Source organism: Aethalodelphis obliquidens, unplaced genomic scaffold (genome assembly GCF_003676395.1).
Source record: "Aethalodelphis obliquidens isolate GAN/ISIS:26980383/991018 unplaced genomic scaffold, ASM367639v1 scaffold6, whole genome shotgun sequence".
Lineage (NCBI taxonomy): Eukaryota > Metazoa > Chordata > Mammalia > Artiodactyla > Delphinidae > Aethalodelphis > Aethalodelphis obliquidens.
Window position 1 is genome coordinate 34304657 of NW_020837950.1, and position 22079 is coordinate 34326735.

Genomic DNA, 22079 nt, shown 5'->3' on the forward strand with positions numbered 1-22079 from the left:
ACCTAACCTCTCCACATCATTTAACCCTGTAAACTGTGACTTTTTATATAAAATCTTCTCAGTTCTTACCCTCTATGGTGTTCTTACGGATAAGATACTACTTTTTCTATCCCTTCTCTGCCTTCTTGCTTCTTTTTATTCCTCTGTTTTACCAATAGGTTCTCAATATTCAGTTTTAGGCATACTCTTATTCACTCTAACTCCTTTAGGAGTATTAGATCCTATCCATCCCCTTGGCTTTAGCTGTACACAAGCAGTTCACTAATATATGTTTCAAAGCCCATAACTCCCTTTTCAAATCATGAACCTCATATCTAAAGGTTTACTTGACATCTCTTCATGGATTTGTTAAAAGCCTCTCAATCCTATGGTCCAAAATGAATTACTTCATTATTCCTCAATAAAATTAATTCTCTTTCACTGTTCTTTATTTCACTATAAAACTAAGCCATCTATTGAGTTAAGAAAGCTAGGAATCCAAGAATCATCCTGGTAACAGCCTTCTCTCTCTCTTATGCATAATGCATCACCAAATGCTGTCAATTTTTCTTCCTAAACATTGCACAAATGATCCCACTAGTCCACCTACCATCTACTTAGCAATAGCCTCCTAACTGGTTTACCACCATCTGTCTGAAGCCAAATCCGGCCTCTGTACCCTGACACCGAATTAAATCTCGGAGACAGAGTTTGGGGTGAAGTAGAGTAACCCTGAGAGAACTGCTCAAAAGAGGTGAAGTGGGGAGCCAGGATATATAGGAGTTTTGCAACAAAAGGCAGGTAGTCTGACTGTCAAAAGATTATTGTTAATTAAAGAAAACCAGATATCTCAAGTTAAGGAATTTACTGTTTTCTATGTATGGGAAGGCTCAAGAGTCTGAGCTCACTGAAATCATTCCTTTGATATGCGCCTCAGCTATCTGGAGCCAGGGTCCTGTGTTTTCACATGCTGAATTTCCTCAGGGCTCACTACTGGGAGTGGGGCTACAGTCTGATGCCTGCTAGAAGGCAGGTATTCTTTGCTTCCTGAGTTCCCTCAGGGCTCACCAGCCCATCATGGGCAATAGCTGCAATCGCTGATGACTGTGACATCCTTTGTTTACTGATATGGCAGGCAATATTCCATTTCTCAGCACCAAAAACACTGGCATTCTTCAGTTTCCTCTACCTTCCTTGTTGACCCCTGACATAAAGCATTTGTGGTTTTTGTTCTCTCATTCTTCCTTTTTTGTCATATATATTTCATATTTTAGCTCAAACTTTACTCTCTTAGGAAGCTTTTCCTAGTCTCCCTTGATGAGGTCAACCTCTCCCACCTACATAGCATACCACTCCTCCCTTTTATACCACTTTGGCCCAGTGAAATTATATGCTTGTTTGTGCAACTATTTCATGTTTTACACCCTGATTCCATGAGGGAAAGGACCGTTTTGGTCATTCAACATCTATTCTGGTACTTGGCCTATAGCAAGATCTCAAAAATCTTTATTGGAAGAATAATGGATGAATAATAATACAATTAATTACATTTAATAAATATTGCCTCACAATCTTCAATTCACATTCACATCTGATATTGATTCTCACATATTGACCCCAGGAGCATCTCAGAGCAAAGGTAATTACCTTCACTTTCTGAGTGGGGAACCTTATTGGTATATTGCATTGCCATGGGTACTGGTAAAAATATGCTTGACACTGCCAGGCCCTGAATCTCTGTAGAAGAAGGAAACCTGCTGAGTGAGTTTCTCTGCATTTCTTGCTAAAAAGTTAACATAAAAAATGCCTATCAGCTCTTAGAAATGCTGTTATACACTTTTCTATATATTCTACTATTAAATGCCATTATGATTTTTCCAAATAGGTATCAGAAACCACATTGTATAGATAGAGAAATTGAGATTCAGGAACTTTAAGAGACTGACCAAGGTCATGCAGCTCTCTCCAGGTTCTTTGAAATTATTCTCCATTAACTGGAACTTTTGATGTTAAACTATTAGGACACAGGCTACAACAGGATCATGTTTATTCTGGGGGATACTATTTGTCAACTTATAATCTATTTTACCTTCACAGATATAAACAATTAGAGCCAAGTAATAATGCTTTCCCCTAAAGCCAGAGTGATAGCCTTATTTGAGATGGGTTGACAGATTTCTAATTCTAACAGAGGGGCTCTCCTCTTTCCCTCTGCTTTGTTTTCCGTTCTTTTAGTACAACATGGGAGAAAAATAAATAAATCCCTGGGCATTGATCATGTTATAATTTAATGTATTTCTGATGCTACCTAGTCCACAGAAATAGACAGAAAGCTCAATTAGCATCATCTATTAAACAAGTTCTTAAAAACTGTTGCTTCAGCCCTAAAAAAAAGACAGCACAGAAAACATAACAATTGCTTCATCAAAGGAACATGAATGTCACAGAGCTTTACTGTAATAATGGTGCACACATTGGGTGTTCATGGAGCTGAATTCTTCCAAAACTTCTGCTGGTGACCATGTAGCTATTTTACTACCTCATGAGTTGAGAACAGCTTTCCTCAAATATTAAAATAACTGGTACCCAATATTAAAATAACTGGTACCCTGATCATATTTGTAGGAAGATGAAACTTTATTACATATGTTTGCTAGTAATGTAGAATCAGAAACTTAGAGCATATTAACAAAACCCTTTAGCAACTGAACTTTTTATTTTGAGAGAAGGAATTATGCAGTGGAATGAGGTTAGGCTTTATCATCAGGTTGAGCTTGTTTTGTCTCTACAACTTATCATGGACAAAGTGTGTGATATTATACAATCATCGGAGATCAAGAGATAATAGGTTCCAATTTTTCAGGGATTGGAGAGGTGGTTATCCTGAGTATAAAGGGTCTAGCTCCCTATCTTGGTGTGCAGTGGCAGTCTGTAGAGTCTTAGACAATGATAATAATATTATTATCATGTTGATATTGACACATTGCTAATAACAGTCGTTCTAATATGTTCTGGGCTGTGCTTTATCTCATTTAATTCTCAACACAGCTACGAGACTGATAGTATGTGAGATGAGGAAACTGAAGATGAGGAAACTGAAGTTGGGATAAGAAAGTGACTTGACCAGGGTCTCATAGCCACTAGGTGTCAAAGCTGGGACTCATACCCTGTCTGATTACAGACGTGAAACTCTCAGTTTTCACATCTTCAAAATGAGTATACATTAGATAATTTATGCTTGGGCATTTAAAATACTTTTAATATGGGTGAAATAGACAATTACTCTGTCCCAGACCCATACAGAGCTCTCTGTGGGATGTTTATTTGTACTGGGGAGGAACACTGCTCTCCCAAATCTTTATTGCACACTCTTCTCTGGGACCTTCTGTCTGAGGTAGTGGATTAAGCATCCCCCTAGAACATGGGTAGCCAGGATCTGAGAAAAGAAGAACCTTCCTTACTGCTTATCAAGAAATGGGCAAACTTCTGCCCAGTGGTATCACTGTCCCCCCTTGAGGTTTGTTTTGAGGTACTACGCTCATAGCTCCTCCAACTCTTACCCTCATCATTTATCAGATATTTATTTCATTAAGCTCAGTTGCTGCTGAGAAGCTAGGAAGAGGAAAAGAAGTTCCCTTCAGGCATCTGACATTTTTTAGGAAAGTTTTCATGTGCCTAATGATGTTAGATTGTGCAGGATAAACAGCACATTATAATCTCCTTTCCTTTCTCTCATTTTCCTGTCATTCTATCAGATTTCCATTGAAACACTCTAGAATTCAAGTAACTTGAAATTCTCAACTCAAGTGAATTTTAGCTTCAACTTCCTTTCCAAGAGTCACTCCTATGATTACACCTCAAACTATGTCAAGACCCAGAGCTGTTCCACTTCTGAAGTCTTGAACTCTATTATTAAAAACTTTGCTCAGTTTCCACGACTTACAATTTTCTTACTGTCTTAAACCCACCACTTCTGTTCCTTGACTCAAATAGTCCTTTGGAACTTTTACGCCTCTACTTTGTTCAGACTGTAAAGTTTAAGGTGTCCCCTGACCAAGCTGAATGTCATTTTTGATCATCTAAATTGCTCTTTTTAAAAAAAATTTAACAGCTTCAATTCCATGACATCCCTGTCTTCTGCCTCACCTACCCAGCAGCATTTCAAGTCTGCATTTTCCCCATAATGTTTCTTCTTAAATTTAGGTGATTGAAAGAAATACTTAGAACATCAGAGAGAATGATGGAGAAAAACTGACAATGGTCATTGTACTGAAGCCCAGCAATGTCCTTTGTCATCATTTTGCTTAATTATTCTTAATCATTTTGCTTGTTCATGATTTCATTACACTCCCAGCAATCTTCCAAATTGTCATCATTTTCTTGAATCATGACTCAGTTAATAACCTCCCTATGTAAAATAGTCCTCCACCAAGTTCATTGAGATTATAAAGCTTTCAAATATAAATTACCTCATTTTCATACTCCCAAACTCCCCACACCCCTAAGTATACAATCACCTGCCTTTCTAGATATCTTTACTCCCCCCCACTCTGGCTCAAGCATGGATGTCCTTTCTGCTGTGCATCACTGACCCCTCCACATGGGTTTCCATCCCATTCACTCTTTTCTCCTCCAAGACCCTCCTTCAACACTGGTGCTAACAGCTAGGATTTTTGTGTCATCTATTGATTACTTCTAAGATGATCTAAGAAATCCTCTCAATTAGAATCTTAATCTTCTGCTCCTTTTTTAAAAAAAAAATTACACTCCTCCTAGGCTGGTGCTTTTATTGCCCACAGAACATAGTTTCCTAACCTAGTTTCCACACTTCACCCCCCACACTACTGGGACATGTGTCAGACTTCCTCCAAAATATGTCCACGGTACTCTTTTCAACCAGCAAAACCTTACTTGGCTGCTGGGTTTCTTCAGCTCTGCTTGTGTCCAACCAACCAAGGAGTAAGTTGCCAGTAACTCTTTCTTCCAAAAACATGTGTTATCAGTTAGCTACTGCCATGTAACAAACAACCTCAATATTTAGTGTCTTAATTAAATATTTTACTCATAACTCTTCAGGCAGGCAATTTCAAATAGATTCAGCTAGGTGGTCCTCTGGTATTGTCTGAGCTCCCTCATACATCTGCAGACAGTTATGTGTAGGCAAAAAGCTTTTGCTGATTTGTCTGGGATTTCCTACGTGTTTCACTGGGGCATGTGGGCTGACTCAGCTCTGTTCTATGTGTCTCATTCTCTAGCAAACTAGCTCTAGGTAATTCATGTGGTGTTTGGGAGGGATTCTGAGGGACAACAGGGAAGACTTTTGAGACATGGCACAATGTCATTCCATTTGATTCTATTCGTCAAACTAATCACAAGCTTAGTGTAGATTCACAGGCTGGGGGATAGGTTTCATCTTTTAAAAAAATTATTTATGTATTTATTAAGTATAATTGATTTACAATGTTGTGTTAGTTTCAGGTATACAGTAAAGTGATTCAGTTATATATATATTATTTTTCAGATTCTTTTCCCTTATAGGTAATTCAAAAATATTGAGCTGAGTTCCCTGTGCTATACAGTAGGTCTTGTTGGTTATCTATTTTTTATATAGTAGTGTGTATATATTAATTCCAAACTCCTAATTTATCCCTCCCCTCACTCTTTCCGCTTTGGTAACCATAAGTTTATTTTCTATGTCTTTGGGTCTATTTCTGTTTTGTAAATAAATTCATTTGTATCAATATTTTTAGATTCCACATGTTAAGTAATATCATATGATATATGTCTTTCTCTGACTTACTTCAATTAATATGATAATCTCTAGGTCCATCCATGTTACTGCAAATGACATTATGTCATTCTTTTTTATGACTGAGTAATATTTCATTTTACATATATTTATTTATTTATTTATTTATTTATTTATATATACCACATCTTCCTTATCCATTCATCTATCGATGGACATTTAGGTTGCCTCCATGTCTTTGTTATTGTAAATAGTGCTGCAATGAACATTGGGGGCACCTCTTACAGGGAGCTTCTAAGTCACTTTGCAAAGGATGAAAGGGCATGTATTCAGGGAGCAGGGAGATAAATTGGGCCATTTTTGCAATAACTTAAATACATCCCCCAATTTCTACTAGCAGTTTCTTCATACAATTCTGTGGGGTAAACACAGTAAGAGGAGGAAGAATGTCACATTGTTCTCCCCAAGGAACAGCTCCTTGGTCTAATGCAGTCTCCTTGCATCCCTAGTGTTCTGTTTAGATAAGCTGAAGGGGAGTTGGATGATCTTAACAAGATGATTCTGCACCTTTTTGTAACTTTTCCAGCTTAAGAGTTGTTTTCAGCTTTGTATTCCACAAATATCCTCTGAATAGCTATCATGTGCCTGATCTTCTTCTAGGTATTTAGGTTACATACATGAATAAAATATATCAACCCTCAGAGATTACATTCTGGTGGGGGAAAAAGACAGTGAACAATACTCATGTTAAATAAGTAAATTATAATTTGTTTAAATATGATATGTGTTATGGAAAAAGGGAATAAAGGAGCAGTAAGCAGTAAGTAAGGGGCGCTGGGGCAGTAAGATGAGAAATTGCTAGATTAGGTTTCACTGAGAGGGTTAAGATTTGTCCAGGATTGAAGTGAGGGAGTTAATCATGTAGATACCTGGGTATCTGAAATATTCTTTGGAGAGAGAAGGCTAGGAGCAAGAGATTTCATGTCATGTGTGGGGAACAGCAAGAAGGCTGGTGTAGTTGGAGTACAGTGATCAAGAGTATAAGATATAAGGTCAGGAAGAGAAATGAGTAAACAAGGGCTATATCTTATAGGATAAGGATCAGCAAACTATGACACCATGGGCCAAATCTGGACTACCACCTGTCTGTGTAAATAAAGTTTAACAGAAGCACAGACACATTACAATGGTAGAATTGAGTAGTTGTGATAGAGACCATATGGTCCACAAGGTCTAAATTATTTACTTTCCGGCCCTTTACAGGGTTTGCCAACCCCAATATAGGGGCTTCTAAGACACTGAAGAACTTTCTACTCTGATAAAACAGAGCCTAGGGCTTCCCTGGTGGTGCAGTGGTTGAGAGTCTGCCTGCCAATCGATGCAGGGGACGCGGGTTCGTGGCCCGGTCTGGGAAGATCCCACATGCCCCGGAGCGGCTGGGCCCGTGAGCCATGGCTGCTGAGCCTGCGCTCCGCGACGGGAGAGGCCACAGCAGTGAGAGGCCCGCGTACTGCAAACAAAGCAGAGCCTAGCCATTGCAGAGGAATTACATAATCTGACCTTGACTTTTCTAAAATAAAAGATCACCTGGTTTCTGGTAAGAATGGGCTGTAAGGAAGTCAGCCTAAAAAGAGAGAGAACAGTTAAGAACTATTGACAATACCAGCAAATCATGGTGGTTTGGATCCAGGTGACAGCAATGAGATAATGAAATGGAGTCAGATCCTGCATATATTTGGAAGATATAACAGTCTATAGTTTCTTTAACTACAGAAAGAGCCCCACTCAATAGAATGTTATGAAAGCAAGAAGAATACCAGAGCAAATCTATACCTTTTGAGCTGGACACTGGGACAGACACTGACCCATGTGAAGAGACTCCTCCAAGCTCACTTGGAGCAAAAGAGGAGCAGTCCTGTGATGTTCAGTCCAGTTATCTATCTGTGTAACAGATCAAGGGGGTTTTCCTAACTCTTTCAACTATCCCCACATCTCCTTTATCATCTAGTGCAGGAGATCACTAGCTGTCCTTCCTGGAGAGTCTTTTTGCTCATTTACATCAAGTTAAACTCTTTGTTGCATTAATGTGTTGATTTGCTTTCCACCTACAGAACTTTACTATCTGGAGCAAACTATACATTTACAGTCAGGAGACCTGGTCACCACTCCCAATTCTATGACCTCAGCTAAGCTATTTAAACTCTGCACTTCAATTTTCTAACCAATAAAGTGGGGACCTAGTTGTATCTATTCCACTCTGTTGTTTTGATAATAAATATGATCCTTTCTATTTAGGGATGTCACAGCAATTAGTAACTGGCACATAGTATGCTTTGAACCAATGTGAATTCATGGATAATTTCCCCTTCATTATTGTTCTTTTCCAGGGGAGGTATTGTCTGATCTGTATGGGGAGGATGTTTTTCTCTTCTCCACAGTCAATCCCAGCATCAGGGATGTCCTCAGCTCACCCTGACTGGAGGATTATTGCCTGCAAATTTGAAACTTTTGCAGACTTGCTGTGAGGCAGGATCAAGTAATATCACGGGCCTGGCCAGGGAGACTGCGGGGAGGACATCCTGACACGGATTTTTCGTGAGGTACCGCATAATCAGGGTCTGCAGACAGAGATACCAAGCGCTGGGAGCCAGTTCAATTAAAGAGCCCATGCTTTTTTCTAGATTCCACATATATGCGTTAATATACGATATTTGTTTTTCTCTTTCTGACTGACTTCACTCTGTATGACAGTCTCTAGGTCCATCCACGTCTGGTAAAACAGCTACACCTCAATTAAAAAAAGAAAACAACAACAGCAAATGTAAAGAGCCTGTGCGGTGAGACGGGAGGGCTGGAGTAGATGATCAGGTTCTGAAAGTGGGATTGTTGAGGGGGGCGGGTAGAGTCACTGTGGGGGAGTTGGATAAGTAGTTACTTGGAGAGGGGAAGGCACTGGAGAAAGGGGTAGCAGGCTCAGGAAGTTTTTAATGAGCAGGAAAATGACTTCTGAGTTATCTCCATTTGAAAAAGAAATATTTCCCAAGCTTTCGAATGGCACAACCTAGGTAGCAAAACCAAACCCTAGTGTGAACCAAACTACACATCTGTGCTTCTTCCTTGTCTCCTTTAAGAAGCTCCAGAGGTGTGAAAGTGTCAATAGAATGCGACTTTAATTTTATAACTTTAACATAATATTATTTTCTTGTTTTCAAGGCAGTGCATGCTCAAAGAAAATTCAGAATCATAAAAGTAAAAAGAGATTCTCTCTCTCTCTGCCGACCCATATATCACCCTTGTTAACATTTTACTGTTTTTTGGTTTTTTTTTTAGTTTATTTAAAATACATAATCGGTAGACACCAAGTTTGTGAAGAAAGTTTCCTGGGGTTTTTCACAATCACATTTCTGCCAAAAGTCACATATTTCATTCTCCTCATAACAAACCTAGGCACCTGCATAAGTTTCATTAAATATTTGCATCCATCTCACTGAGTGATGATTTTTTTTTCAAAGAAATAAAGTCATTACTTTTCAAAAGTTGCTGCCTTGCACAATAAGTAGACAATAGACAAAATTTGTGATGTGAGATGAGAAATGTCAGCTAGGTTTGACAAGCTTTGCAAAACACATGGTTCTAAATCATTCTTCAACAACATTGAGTATTAATATGTGATGTTATCTTGGGGTTCATATATCTACAAATATCTACCATCATTTATACATATTTTTAAACACACACACAGGTATGCATAATTAGAATTGGTAGCATATATGAACTTTTGTATCATTTTCACCCTTTGCTACCATAGCAGGACACTTTTCTTGATAAAAATATTCTAAAGCTCTAAAGTTTTTAAAACTGCACAATGGTCATTGTGTCATTAAGCCATTACTCATTTACACAATCTTCCATTTCTAGATATTTTGAATGCTTCAGATTTTGGCCACTGTAAATAGTGTTGGAGTTTATATTATTGTGAATATATATTCATGGCACCTTTAGTATTTCTTTGGGATAGATTCCTATCTATGAAATTAACGGCTCAAAAGTTATAACTATCTTAAAACTCTCTGTCCATATATATGTGTATATATACATATATATGTCAAATTACTTTCCAGACCTATTGCACAGAACTATTCCCCCATTCCCTGAGCCCACTTTGGACGTGTTCTTGATCACTTCTCCATTAATGTTAGTATAAGAGAATAAACTTTTAAACAGCTATGACAGTTTGACACAGCAGTTTTTTTCCTCGTTTCTTCAGTTTTCATTTGTGTTACACTAGTAAGGTTGAATATTATCCTTATATTTATTAGCTATTTTTTCTTTTTCTGTAATGTTCTATCTTTCTTCAGCCATTGATCTTCTTGAGGTTAAGTGCTTTTGTAATTGATTTGTATGAACTATTTGGACACTATTAATATTTCTTTTTGCACTTTTATGGCAAATACTTTATGAGGTTGTTTCTTGTTCATTTTGCACATGGCATTTTGACATTTAAAAAATATGCATTTAACCAAATCATTTCACATCTCCTTTGTGATTTTCCCTAGGGTTCTTAAGACTCTCTTATCCCCAGATCACTTAAATTCTTACCCTTATGTAAAAATACTTTCATGCTGCATTTTGGTCTATGGTGTTGAGTCGAGTTAAGGTGAGAGAGGCTGAAGAGTTAGGAAGGAGGCTACACATAAGGAGATAGTAAACATTTATGGAAGAAGTACAAATGACCAAGACTCTTTTCCTTCTATGAGTCATTAGTAGGAGGTTTTGCCCATTGTTTTGTTGGTTTGTTTTAAATAACAATCATTGCTTTAAACTAGTTTCTATCATCTCACTCCTAGATAATTGCAATCACTTCCCAATTTTGTCTCCTCACGTCCAGTTTTTTCCACTTCCAACCCCTTCTGCACATAAAAGACAAGGTAGCCTTTCTAAAATAATAAAAAAAAATCTGATCTTTTCACTTTCCAATTAAAATCCTCCCCATCAGCCTTAACGTGCACCTCCTTCAACCCTTAGCACCACATCCTGGACCCTGATATCTGGTCTCTGTCTCCCATTCTGGTCTCCCCTTCTGCCTCTCATACTTTACATTATCATGTTATTTTACACTTGGTGCCTTTCTTCCCGGTGTTCCTCCTTCTTGAAATCTTTTTTTTACTCTCTTACACTGAAGTCAGGCAGCATCTCTGACAGAAAGCACTCTACTATGTATGTGCTTCTCTTCTTTCTGTTTGTGGCACTCTAGCCTGGACTATATCTTAAAACAACTATTATGTTGAAATAAGACTATATGCATGCATCTCCCATTATATCACAAATATCTCAACATCAGGGGCTCTCCTTTTCTCTTATTGTATTTCCAGGGCCTAATATATCCCCATATATTGTACTTTAGGTGCTCAATATTATACACTTTTCAAAAATTGCCATCCACTTAATGCCTATCAGAAGCCACATCAAGACCCAGAATAGTCATCTTCTTATTTAACACCAATTCAATGCTGCATCTTCTTTTGTGAAATGAGAATATAAACCCTTGCCACACATTCCACCTTGGACAAAAGTGAACCTGAAGGCAGTAATGCATGTAAATAATTTTGTAAATTGTGAGAAATTTTGTTTGTATGCGTGGTTATGTATATGCATTTGTATGTGGAATTATTTTTACTGTTATAATTATTCTTATAGAAATATGACATTATGTTACAGAATTGCAAAGTTTTCCAAACACTGTTCCAAAGAGTTAGATGTACATGTGACCTCGACATAATGTAGACCACTGGCTTGCAAACTGTGTTCCCAGGTGCCCTTAGGTTCTTTAAAGGTGCTTTAAGGGTCATTTCTGAATGGTGTTGGGAAGGGGAAAGCAGATCTGGCAGGGTTTCCAGGCCCCATCTCAGCATCTACCAGAATAATACCAGTTTTAACTGTTTCATATGTTGGATTTCATATACGGTTTTGTCTAAATAAAAATTTGAAAACTTCTGATTTTTCTAATGCCTTATTGCACATAAAGAAACTAGAGCCCAGAGAGATCATCAGACTTGCCCGAGGTCACACAGATTGTCAGGGTCACACTCAGGCCAATGTTCTTTCCATTACACACACTTCCTTAGGAAGCTCCTTCCTCCCCGGTCCCAGGACATTTTCCATGCATGCTTTTCCCCATGGAATAGGTTTTCAGCCCCAGACCATGCTTCTAGCATCTTAAAGTAGTGTGGTTTCTGCTCAGTTCTCATCTATACTTTTATCTTTCAAAACAGCACTGAGCACATTCCTAACGCTTGTCTTTCCATCATCCACACTTTCAAAGACTCTATCTCTTTTAGATATTCCAGGCACATGTCTTCTAGGCTCTCAGGCTATAAAATCCACTCTTCAACAAGAGTTTTGCCAATAGCAATCTCTTCCAGTTTGGTGGCTTGTTAATCAGCACATTTTCATGAATTGCTCATAATAGCTTGAGTCTAAAAGATGATCAAATTACCATCTACAGTACTCTGTAATTGCTGGAGATTGTTTTCCTGGATGAATGGGAAACCTGCCACTATTTGGAAATCAGAGCAACGAATCAACACACAGTCTGAGCACCTCTGATATGTTACACCTCTTCTAGGGGGAGGAGGACAAAGGGTATTTGATATTGTTACTGCCCACCAGGATCTCACATCCTAGTAGGAGCAAGACACACATGTAAACACAAACAATTCAGGGAAAACATGAAATTTAAAAGGAATGTACAAACTGAGAATATGAGCCATTCTCTCTGGGTATTGTCATGAGAATTTGAAGATGAAGGTGGGGCAGATTTTTAAACACTAACACTTATTTTAGAGGGCATAGGATAGAAAGGCATTTTGTGTACGGAAATGACTTTCCAAAGATATTCAAATTGTTTATTCAGTGATTGGGTTTTTTTTTTTTTCTTAACTTCTTACTATGTATCATGAACTGGGTTTGCAACCAGAAACAAAAATCAGTTCTTACCATCATGGCAGTGAGGGAAACAAGTCAATTAAAATTCTGTATTATAATATGGAAAGGGGGAGAAAAACGATTGAAGTATTTTTTTTTAACATAAGAGTATTGGAAGACCATGAACAGTCATAGCAGGTGAGGCAGTTAGAGAGGTGGGCCGTGGCCAGAGGATGGAAGAAACCTTGCATCCCACAATGAGGAGAGTGGACTCCATCCTGATGACAAGGGAGGCCTGCTTGTTGAAAACTTCTGAGTAGGGGAGTGCTACACCTTTTTCTTATAGAGAATAGATCTAAAATGGCAAAGACTATAGACAAAGAACAATCAAATCCAGAGATAATGACAGTCATGGCAGACTGAACTGTCAGGGAGGTTGATCTGGAAGTTATGTATCTTGAAAGATATGTAGAACGCCAGATAAGAGAGATGGTGTGCTTGTAGATTAAACACATAAGTTGTGTTCCTGAGCCAGGCAGCCATTAAAGAAAGCAGGTGAGAGTGAGAATTCAGGTCAGTGATTTGTTCACTCAACAACTATTTGTTGGGTATGAAATATACACAAATTACCCTTTTTGGCTCAAAAGGGTAGAAGAGTCAAAAAGCTGTGTCCATTCGGGAGGAACTTCTGGTTAGCTGAGAAGATGAAACAGAGCTCAGCTAACAGTGATGATTCAGTAAGTGCTTACTACATATGGTGTTTTATGGTGAATTTCCATTAGTTCTCACAACATCCCCATGAAGCTAGTGTTTTTATTACTCTCTGACCTCTCATGCTTCCACACTAGTAAAGGATAGGTAATAGTAGGACCAACTTCATGGGGATGTTGTGATCTTCGTGAATTAAAAATGGCTCTACTTGCTACCAAATCCCAAACTTTCACGCATTGCCCAAGACTGCTTCCCTGGTAATTATGGTGCCAGGTGATTGAAGTGTCAATGAGTTGCATAAACAAAGTGCACTGGGAACTTAAAGAAAAAGGGGGGAAAATACATCCAGGACCTTAAAGGTTGGGTTTTGGAGGAACTCTAAAGAAGGTAGAGTGCTATCTAAGCCTGAAAAAGAAACTGACCTGGCACAAAATATGAATGCATAGCAAACATCACCTCCTCAAACCAGAGTTTTCAACTTTTACAAATCTTTAAAGAACAGGATGAAAGAAAGTTGTTGGAAGTTTTCAAGGAAATCACACTGGATAATTAGAAGGCAGTCACACTTAAACCTTCAATTGTGAGGCAAAGCAGAAAGTAAATTAAAGTTTTTGATTTAAAAAAATAAGGGAAAAAATTAACAACAACACCGAAAAAAAACCAAATTATACACACACACACACACACACACACACACACACATATATATATATATATATATACAGGTGCTTAAAGGCACAAGGCGTCAAACTGCAAGTCTATAAACTTCACACAGTGGAACTTTCTGGTAATGAATTCTATAAACTCTTACCTTGGTGGGGCTTCTCCCTTCTCTTCTCCTCCCACATTATTAAACAAAAGGTTGGAGTTTAACAGTCTTTGCAGTAAGTGTGAGTACCCATGGCACTCATGGTATTTGCAGAAAAGTTTCAGTCGTCATTATCTCCAGTTAATAGTTGAAGGTGGGCAGGAGAGGAAGAGAGAGGGAAAGATTTGATGTACAGTTGTCCTTGTTCCAAAGTGTCCTTGACAGTCTTTTTTAGAACGCTCCTCAAATTTGCCACCGAATCATCTGCCAAACACTCTACTTCAGGGCAAAAACTCAGTTGGTTTTATGTGTTGCTGGATCAATGGCCTATTTCTCAAGATAGTAAAGTGGGTTCAGAGTTTGATGGAAACTTAAGAAAGGAAAAATAAGAAGCTCATTTGATGGCTGGTTGCATAAAACTCAACACCTGCTACTTGGATTTTTTTTTTTTTAACACCTGGTTAAGGGAAAATGTCAAGGGCTTTTCAAATTTGCATCAATTTGAATAAAACCATTGTTATACAGCTTGCAAAAAGTCAAAACACTTTGGAGGAAATTAGAACAGATTTTTTTTTTCTTGCAGAGATTGACATAAAAGCAAAACCTTGGAGATCTTAATCTGAAGTAATCTTGCGAGACTTGCCCAGACCCATATTTGCCAATTAAACTCCTGTTCCAGAAGATAAAGCATTTGCTAAATTAGAGTATATAATTTGATAGATAAGGGAATCTCTTCCCTTCATAAATATTTTATCAGGAAGTGAAAACATGTAAGTTTATTCTCCTGGTAAAGCTATGAATATCAAGGAAAAGAGATCTTCTAACTTGTGGTTTCAAGGGAAATAATTTATTTATTTATTTATTTATTTATTTTATTTATTTATTTTTTGCGGTACGTGGGCCTCTCACTGCTGTGGCTCCTCCCGTTGCGGAGCACAGGCTCCGGACACGCAGGCTCAGCGGCCATGGCTCACGGGCCCAGCCGCTCCGTGGCATGTGGGATCTTCCAGGCCTGGGGCACGAACCCGCGTCCCCTGCATCGGCAGGCGGACTCTCAACCACTGCGCCACCAGGGAAGCTCAAGGGAAATAATTTTGATTGAAAATCCAAGTTCCATAACATGTTTTTCAGCACATAAAATGCTATATATCTGCAAACAAAATTTAAAAAATGAACAAAATATTTGCTAATGCATTTTATGTGAAAAGTTAAATTAGAAAATAGATGCAACATGTATTTTTTCCTCTAAAAGATAAATTGAACCTGGGGAAAAATAAGCTCAAGTATCTCTAATTGCCATTAGCTTGATAATTAGTTCTCAAGTAGGTTTATGTGGTCTTGTGTACTCAGAGATGAGCATCATGGTGTTCCATAAGTAGACGTTGCACTCCTAACTGTTATGAAGTGTTGGATAGTGTGGTCAGCATTAAAATTGGAACTTACTTTGATAAGGGTGATTAGTAAGTAGTAATGAGACTTTTTCCAAGAGGTACATGAGTCATTTAGGTGATACCTAGCTGAAAAAAAACCCTAAATTTTAACTTTCTCATCTTGGGTCATTAAATTTGCCTGCTAATCAGTCTTACTAATTAATATCAGACCTGTTACTATGAATGAGTTGACTCTTAAATTAAGTTACTCTTCAAAATGAATAAGAGACCAAAAAGCTTTCCCCAACATTTTGGTGGGCTACTTGGCTATCCATCCCTAAGAAGGTAAGGATTTAATGAAATCCTCTGAAACCCCGTTTGAGCTAAGGTATGAGTCTGTGGAGCTTCTACTTGTTAGATTACAGAGGCTAAATGCTCAGTCTTAGGACCAGAGAGATATTTTTGGAAATAAGATGGTAGGAATAGAAGAAGTTATTTCATTTTTCTCATCTTACTTTTCTCTTATAATAATAATTCTCTTAGAATCAATAACCCAGTCCTGGGACTCTTTCTCACCCTTGGCATAGCATAACCAAGGAAAGTTCTAAGAAAGGATGATCAGCAGCCTGGGACCACTCTGTTCTGGGCCCTACAGAGAACCCCTTTCCATCCTGAACTACTATATCTTCTAGAACTAAAAATTATTGAGTTTTTGCTGGGTAACAGGTACTCTGCTAAAGGCTGTGGATTGATTACTTTCTTCATGCTCACAAGAATCCTATGAAGTAGGCACCATCACTATCTCCATTAAAAATGAGGAAAGTGAGGCACAGAGTAGTTAAGCAATTTTTCCTGGTATGTGAAAGAGCTAGGGTTTTAGGCAGCATAACTTCACAGCCTTCACTTTTAATCACCACATCTCACTGACTTTCCAATTTACATTATGATGAACAAACTGATGTTTGGAAGAGTACCTCTAAAGGCCGGAGCCAAGAGTGGCTTATTACATTTTTTTTCTGTTTTCTTGACTCAAAAACTTTAATATATTGTCATTATAGGCAGAATACACAATTATGTGGAATTAGATTAACCAAAACCCACAGTATCTAATCTGTCTTCCATGACAACAATTACTGAGTATCAAAAAGAGCCATCACTGTTCATCTTTAGCTTTAGTTCTGGTCCTAAAGCAAAGTCACTTATATCAGACCTTGTTTCTCTGCTCATCTGCAGTGTGAGTCCTCACTGTGTCCCTGGCTCCTCCATCATCCCCTGTTATACTTTCTATTAGTTTGTCTATCCTTCACCTTGGCCTTAGGAGGCTGAGATCACATCTTATTACTCTCTTCATCTATCCTCAGCAACCGATACACACCTGGCCCAATGAATTTTGACTGAATTAAAGGATGGGAAAGCCTCCATTTTGACCTCTCTTTATGGGAATGATAATATTTGCATTATCTTGGAAGGACCTTATGAAACTTGGGTGAGATAATGCCTAGGAAAGTGTACAGAAATAAAACATGGTACAAAACAAGAGATTCTTTCTTTAAGATTTTCTGTAATTATTCTCATTAATAGGTAAACTTGACTTTTCTGATGGAATCACACCCCAAAAAAATGATTATTGGGAAAATTTTCCAAAGCCATTTCAAAAGCTGGATCATTCCAATCCTTTATTTCAGTAAATCCTGGTCCTGTCTGTGAAAAAAAGAAATAAGAGATTTTTGGTTTCAGAGGTCCTGAATGAGACAAAATTTATAGAAGACATAAACACTTCAAAACTGTAATTTTGAAGGAAGACACTCCAGCTAAAACCCAGAGTGGGGAAAATGGAGCACCTATTATGTATTTGGCTCCATGATAGGAATATTTATGTAAATTTCCACTGAATCCCCATAATCATTACATGAGGAAAAATATCCCAATATTACATAAAGAAAATTGAGGCTTAGAGAGGTTAACAATTCACCCAAGGCTCTACCTTAGATGTAGGATTGAATACATGTTCATAAGACTCAAAAAGCTTAGCAAACACCAAAATCAAGGATGATCAAAGCAAAAATAAATGAGTCTACATCAAACCAAAAAGTTCTGCACAGCAAAGAAAACCATCAACAAAATGAAAAGGCAACCTACGTTACAGAATGGGAGAAAATATTTGTAAATCATATATTTATTAAGGGATTAATATCCAAATTATATAAGGAACCCATACAACTCAATAGCAAAAAAACCCCAAACAATCCAATTAAAAAATGCACAGAGGAATTGAGAAGACATTTTTTTTTCCTCAAAAAAAAAACCACACAAATGGCCAACAGATACATGGAAAGGTTCTTAACTTCCAGTTACAAGATAAATTCTGGTCATGTAATGTGCAGCATGGTAACCACAGTTAACGATACTGCATTGTATACTTGAAAGCTGCTAAGAGAGTAGAATGTAAATGGTCTCATCACAAGAAAAATATGTTATTATGTGAAATGATGGATATTAGCTAAACTTATTTTGGTGACTGTTTCACAATACATACATATATAAAATCATTATGTTGTACACCTGAAACTTGTACAATGTTATATGCCCATTATATCTCAATAAAACAGGGGGAAAATCAAAAGCTTAGTACTTTCACCCTCCACACCACCTTCATCTCCTGGTTCTTCTTCGACAAAGCCCGAAGTTATTGTCTGCAGGTTCAGGAAGAAAGCATTACTGTATTTATGCATGAATTAGGGTTATTATACCTGTAAGTGATCAAAACCCAACTCAAATTACCTTATGAATAGAAGGGAAATTATTCATGGATATTTGGGTACACTGTAAAATAGCTAAGGCATCAAAAGGAGAAAGAAGCAGGTAAACCTAAAGAACATCCAGAATCGAGAGCTTAAATACCCTTAGAGCTGTTTCTCCATCTCCTAGGCCTGCTCCTGTGCTAGCTTCATTCTCCCTCATTACAGACAGGACCGTAGACAGCTCCCAAGCATTAAGAGCTTCATTATCCAATAGGATAACATTGGATAATGTTTCTGTGATTCTGTGACTCTGAATCTAAGCCTCAGATTACAGACTGAAGCAACTTGGCTGACTAGGGACCCATGTCTCCCCTGTATCATCAAACTGAGACCAAGGAAATAAGGCAGAAAAGACCATTCCACAGTGCAGGAGGAGGACTCACATAGATCAATAGACACATGTCTCCCTTCCTCACCACCAGTACCCCACTATGTTGGGACTGAATCAGGTTAGACAAGAATAGGAGGCATATTTGGGGGGAAATGGTTCCTAAATGCAGAACATGTTGAAGTCCCATATGCCTCAAGACTCATTTCTTTTTCTCTATATTTTTTTACCAAAAATTTTTAGCTCTTGATAACCTGGATTCACTAGCATTTTTGCTTAGCAAGTAATAAAAGGTGAGAGATGTATTTCTACTTTATGTTCATAAAATTATCATTTAATCAACCTAGTTTGGGGACATCCAGGAAAAGTTAAATGTGCAGATCCAAGGTAAGACACAAGGTAGATTTGTCAGAATCGTTAAGTTGTCGTGTCATGGAAACAGGAGGTTTCTGGATTTATGACATCTAATTTGCCATAGAAAAAAAATTCTGCATAAAAGGCTTCCCTAGAGATATCTCAAAATGGTATTTTTCAACATGTATTCTTTCTGATTCCTATGTTAGTCACACTAGCTTACTTGTTAAACATGTTGATTTCAGACCTACTGAAACAGGATATTTATGAGTGGTGTCTGGAACCTGGAGTTTAACAAGCTGTTCATATGATTTTTACTAAGTTTAGCATCCTTGGTTTCATGCAGTAACTGCTGCAAATACGTGCTTGGGACATACAACCTTTTCAGGTGATGGTATACATTGGTACAACCTTTCTTGGAAGCAACTTTGCTATACGTGTCAAGATTCTTAAAATGTTCATCACCTTTGTTCTTTGTAATGTTACTTCTGGGAATTTTTCCTGAGAAAATATTGTGAAATATACAAAAAAAAAACACACTAAGTAGAGAGAATAGTCATCACTTCATATTATGAGGAGTGAAAATAGAGACCATAAGATGAGAATAGTTATATCAATTTCAGTTAATCTACCTCAGTGTAATATTTTTCAGACTTTAAAATATATGTGTGTGATGCGTATACGATACTTTCACAAATCTCTTAAATTATGATGTGAAATGAGAAAAAAGAGCATATGAGTATAATTATATTTATGCATACAGAAGTTACAAAATAACATTATATCTGAGAAGACCAGAAAGAAATATATTGAATAATAGTCGTTCATTGGATTGTGAACAATTTTCTCCTTCTCTCTGCTTTTCTTTGTTTCAACATGTTACTATGTTAAACAGATGTTACTCTGTCATTCTGATATTTATTATCATGTAATAAAAATTAAATAAAATATTATTTTTATTTTACTAATATGCTTTTATTATTTTTATAAAATATTAATTTTTATAAATATTATATTATTTTCATTTTATAATAAAATATTATTACTAAGTTAAATAAAATTCTTACCAGTCAGAAAGAAATATGAAAACAATTCCCACTTCTTGCCTACTTCTGGATATACAGATGTTATGAAACCACAACACCATAACTGGCTCCTATGGTAAACTCTTCCTTACCTTCTACTTCATGTCTTTGTGCCTGGGTGCCTGGATACCCCTGTGTGGATAGCTTTTCTTGCTCTTACTCCTCTTCCTCAAGGCTGCAATCCTGCCTCAGCAACACGAGGGATAAAGCTGAGACTTCCCAATACCTTTTCCCGAGTTACTCACAGTGACCTCCTTCATGGTTTTATCTGCCCATGCAGTTCATAACCTTCTCTTACACCTTAGTATTGCAGATCTGTTTAGAACAATATAAACATCCACGTAGTTCATTCCAATGTAGAAAATCACTGGAGAATTAAGAAAACTTGGAATGAGTGTTTTAATTGTATTTCTTTTTACACATTCCTCTAGTTATAATTTTTTGTTTTTATTGAAGTATAGTTGATTTACAAAGTTGCATGGGTTTTGGTGTGCAGCAAAGTCATTCAGTTATATATATATATATATATATATATATATATATATATATATATATATATATACATTTATATATATTCTTTATCATATTCTTTTCCATTATGCTTTATTATAGGATATTGAATACAGTTCCCTGTGCTATACAGTAAGACCTTGTTGTTTATTTTACATATAATACTGTGTATATGTTAATCCCAATCTCCTAATTTATCTCTTCCCCTCCCCTTTTCCCCTTTGGTAACCATAAGTTTGTTTTCTGTGTCTGTGAGTCTGTTTCTGTTTCATAAATAAGTTCATTAGTGTTATATTTTAGATTTCACATATAAGTGATATCATATGGTATTTGTCTTTCTCTTTCTGACTTACTTCACTTAGTATGAGAGTCTCTAGGTCCATCCATGTTGCTGCAAATGACATTATTTCATTCTTTTTTATGACTGTGTAGTATTCCATTGTGAATATATACCACATCTTCTTTATCTATTCATTTGTCGATGGACATTTAGATTGCTTTCATGTCTTGGCTATCATAAATAGTGCTGCCATGAACATAAGTGTGCATGTATCCTTTCAAATTAATATTTTCTCCAGGAGTGTGATTGCTAGATCATATGGTAATTCTATTTTTAGTTTTTTAAGGAAACTCCATATTGTTTTCCATAATGGCTGCACCAATTTACATTCAGCAAACAGTGTAAGAGGGTTCCCTTTTCTCTAAAGCCTCTCCAGCATTCCCTATTCATAGACTTTTTGATGACGGCCATTCTAACTGGTGTGAGGTGATACCTCATTATAGTTTGATTTGCACTTCTCTGATAATTAGCAATGTTGAGCATCTTTTCATATACCTACCTATTTGCCATCTACTTATCTTCTTTGGAAAAAAATTGTCTATTTAGGTCTTCTGCCCATTTTTTGATTGAGTTGTATGTTTTTTTGTTATTGAGTTGTATGAGCTGTTTGTATATTTTGGTTATTTGGAAATTAAGTCCTATTCGGTCACATCATTTGCAAATATTTCATCCCAGTCTGTAGGTTGCCTTTTCATCTTGTTTATGGTTTCCTTTGCTGTGCAAAAGCTTATAAGTTTGATTAGGTCTCTTTTGTTTATTTTTGCTTTTATTTCTGTTGCCTTGGGAAGCTGACTTAGGAAGACATTGGTAAGATTTATGTCAGAGAATGCTTTACCTATGTTCTTTTCTAGGAATTTTATGGTAAGTGTTTAAGCCATTTTGAGTTTTTTGTGTATGGTGTGAGGGCATATTCTAAGTATATTGATTTACATGTGGCTGTCCAGCTTTCTTAACATCCACTTGCTGAAGAGACTGTCTTTTCTCCATTGTGTATTCTTGTCTCCTTTGTCAAAGATTAATTGACCATAGATGTGTGGGTTTATTTCTGGGCTATCTAGTCTGTTCTAGGTATAATCTTTGAGGTTATTTTTACTCTTCATTTCTTCTTCATACCCCATAT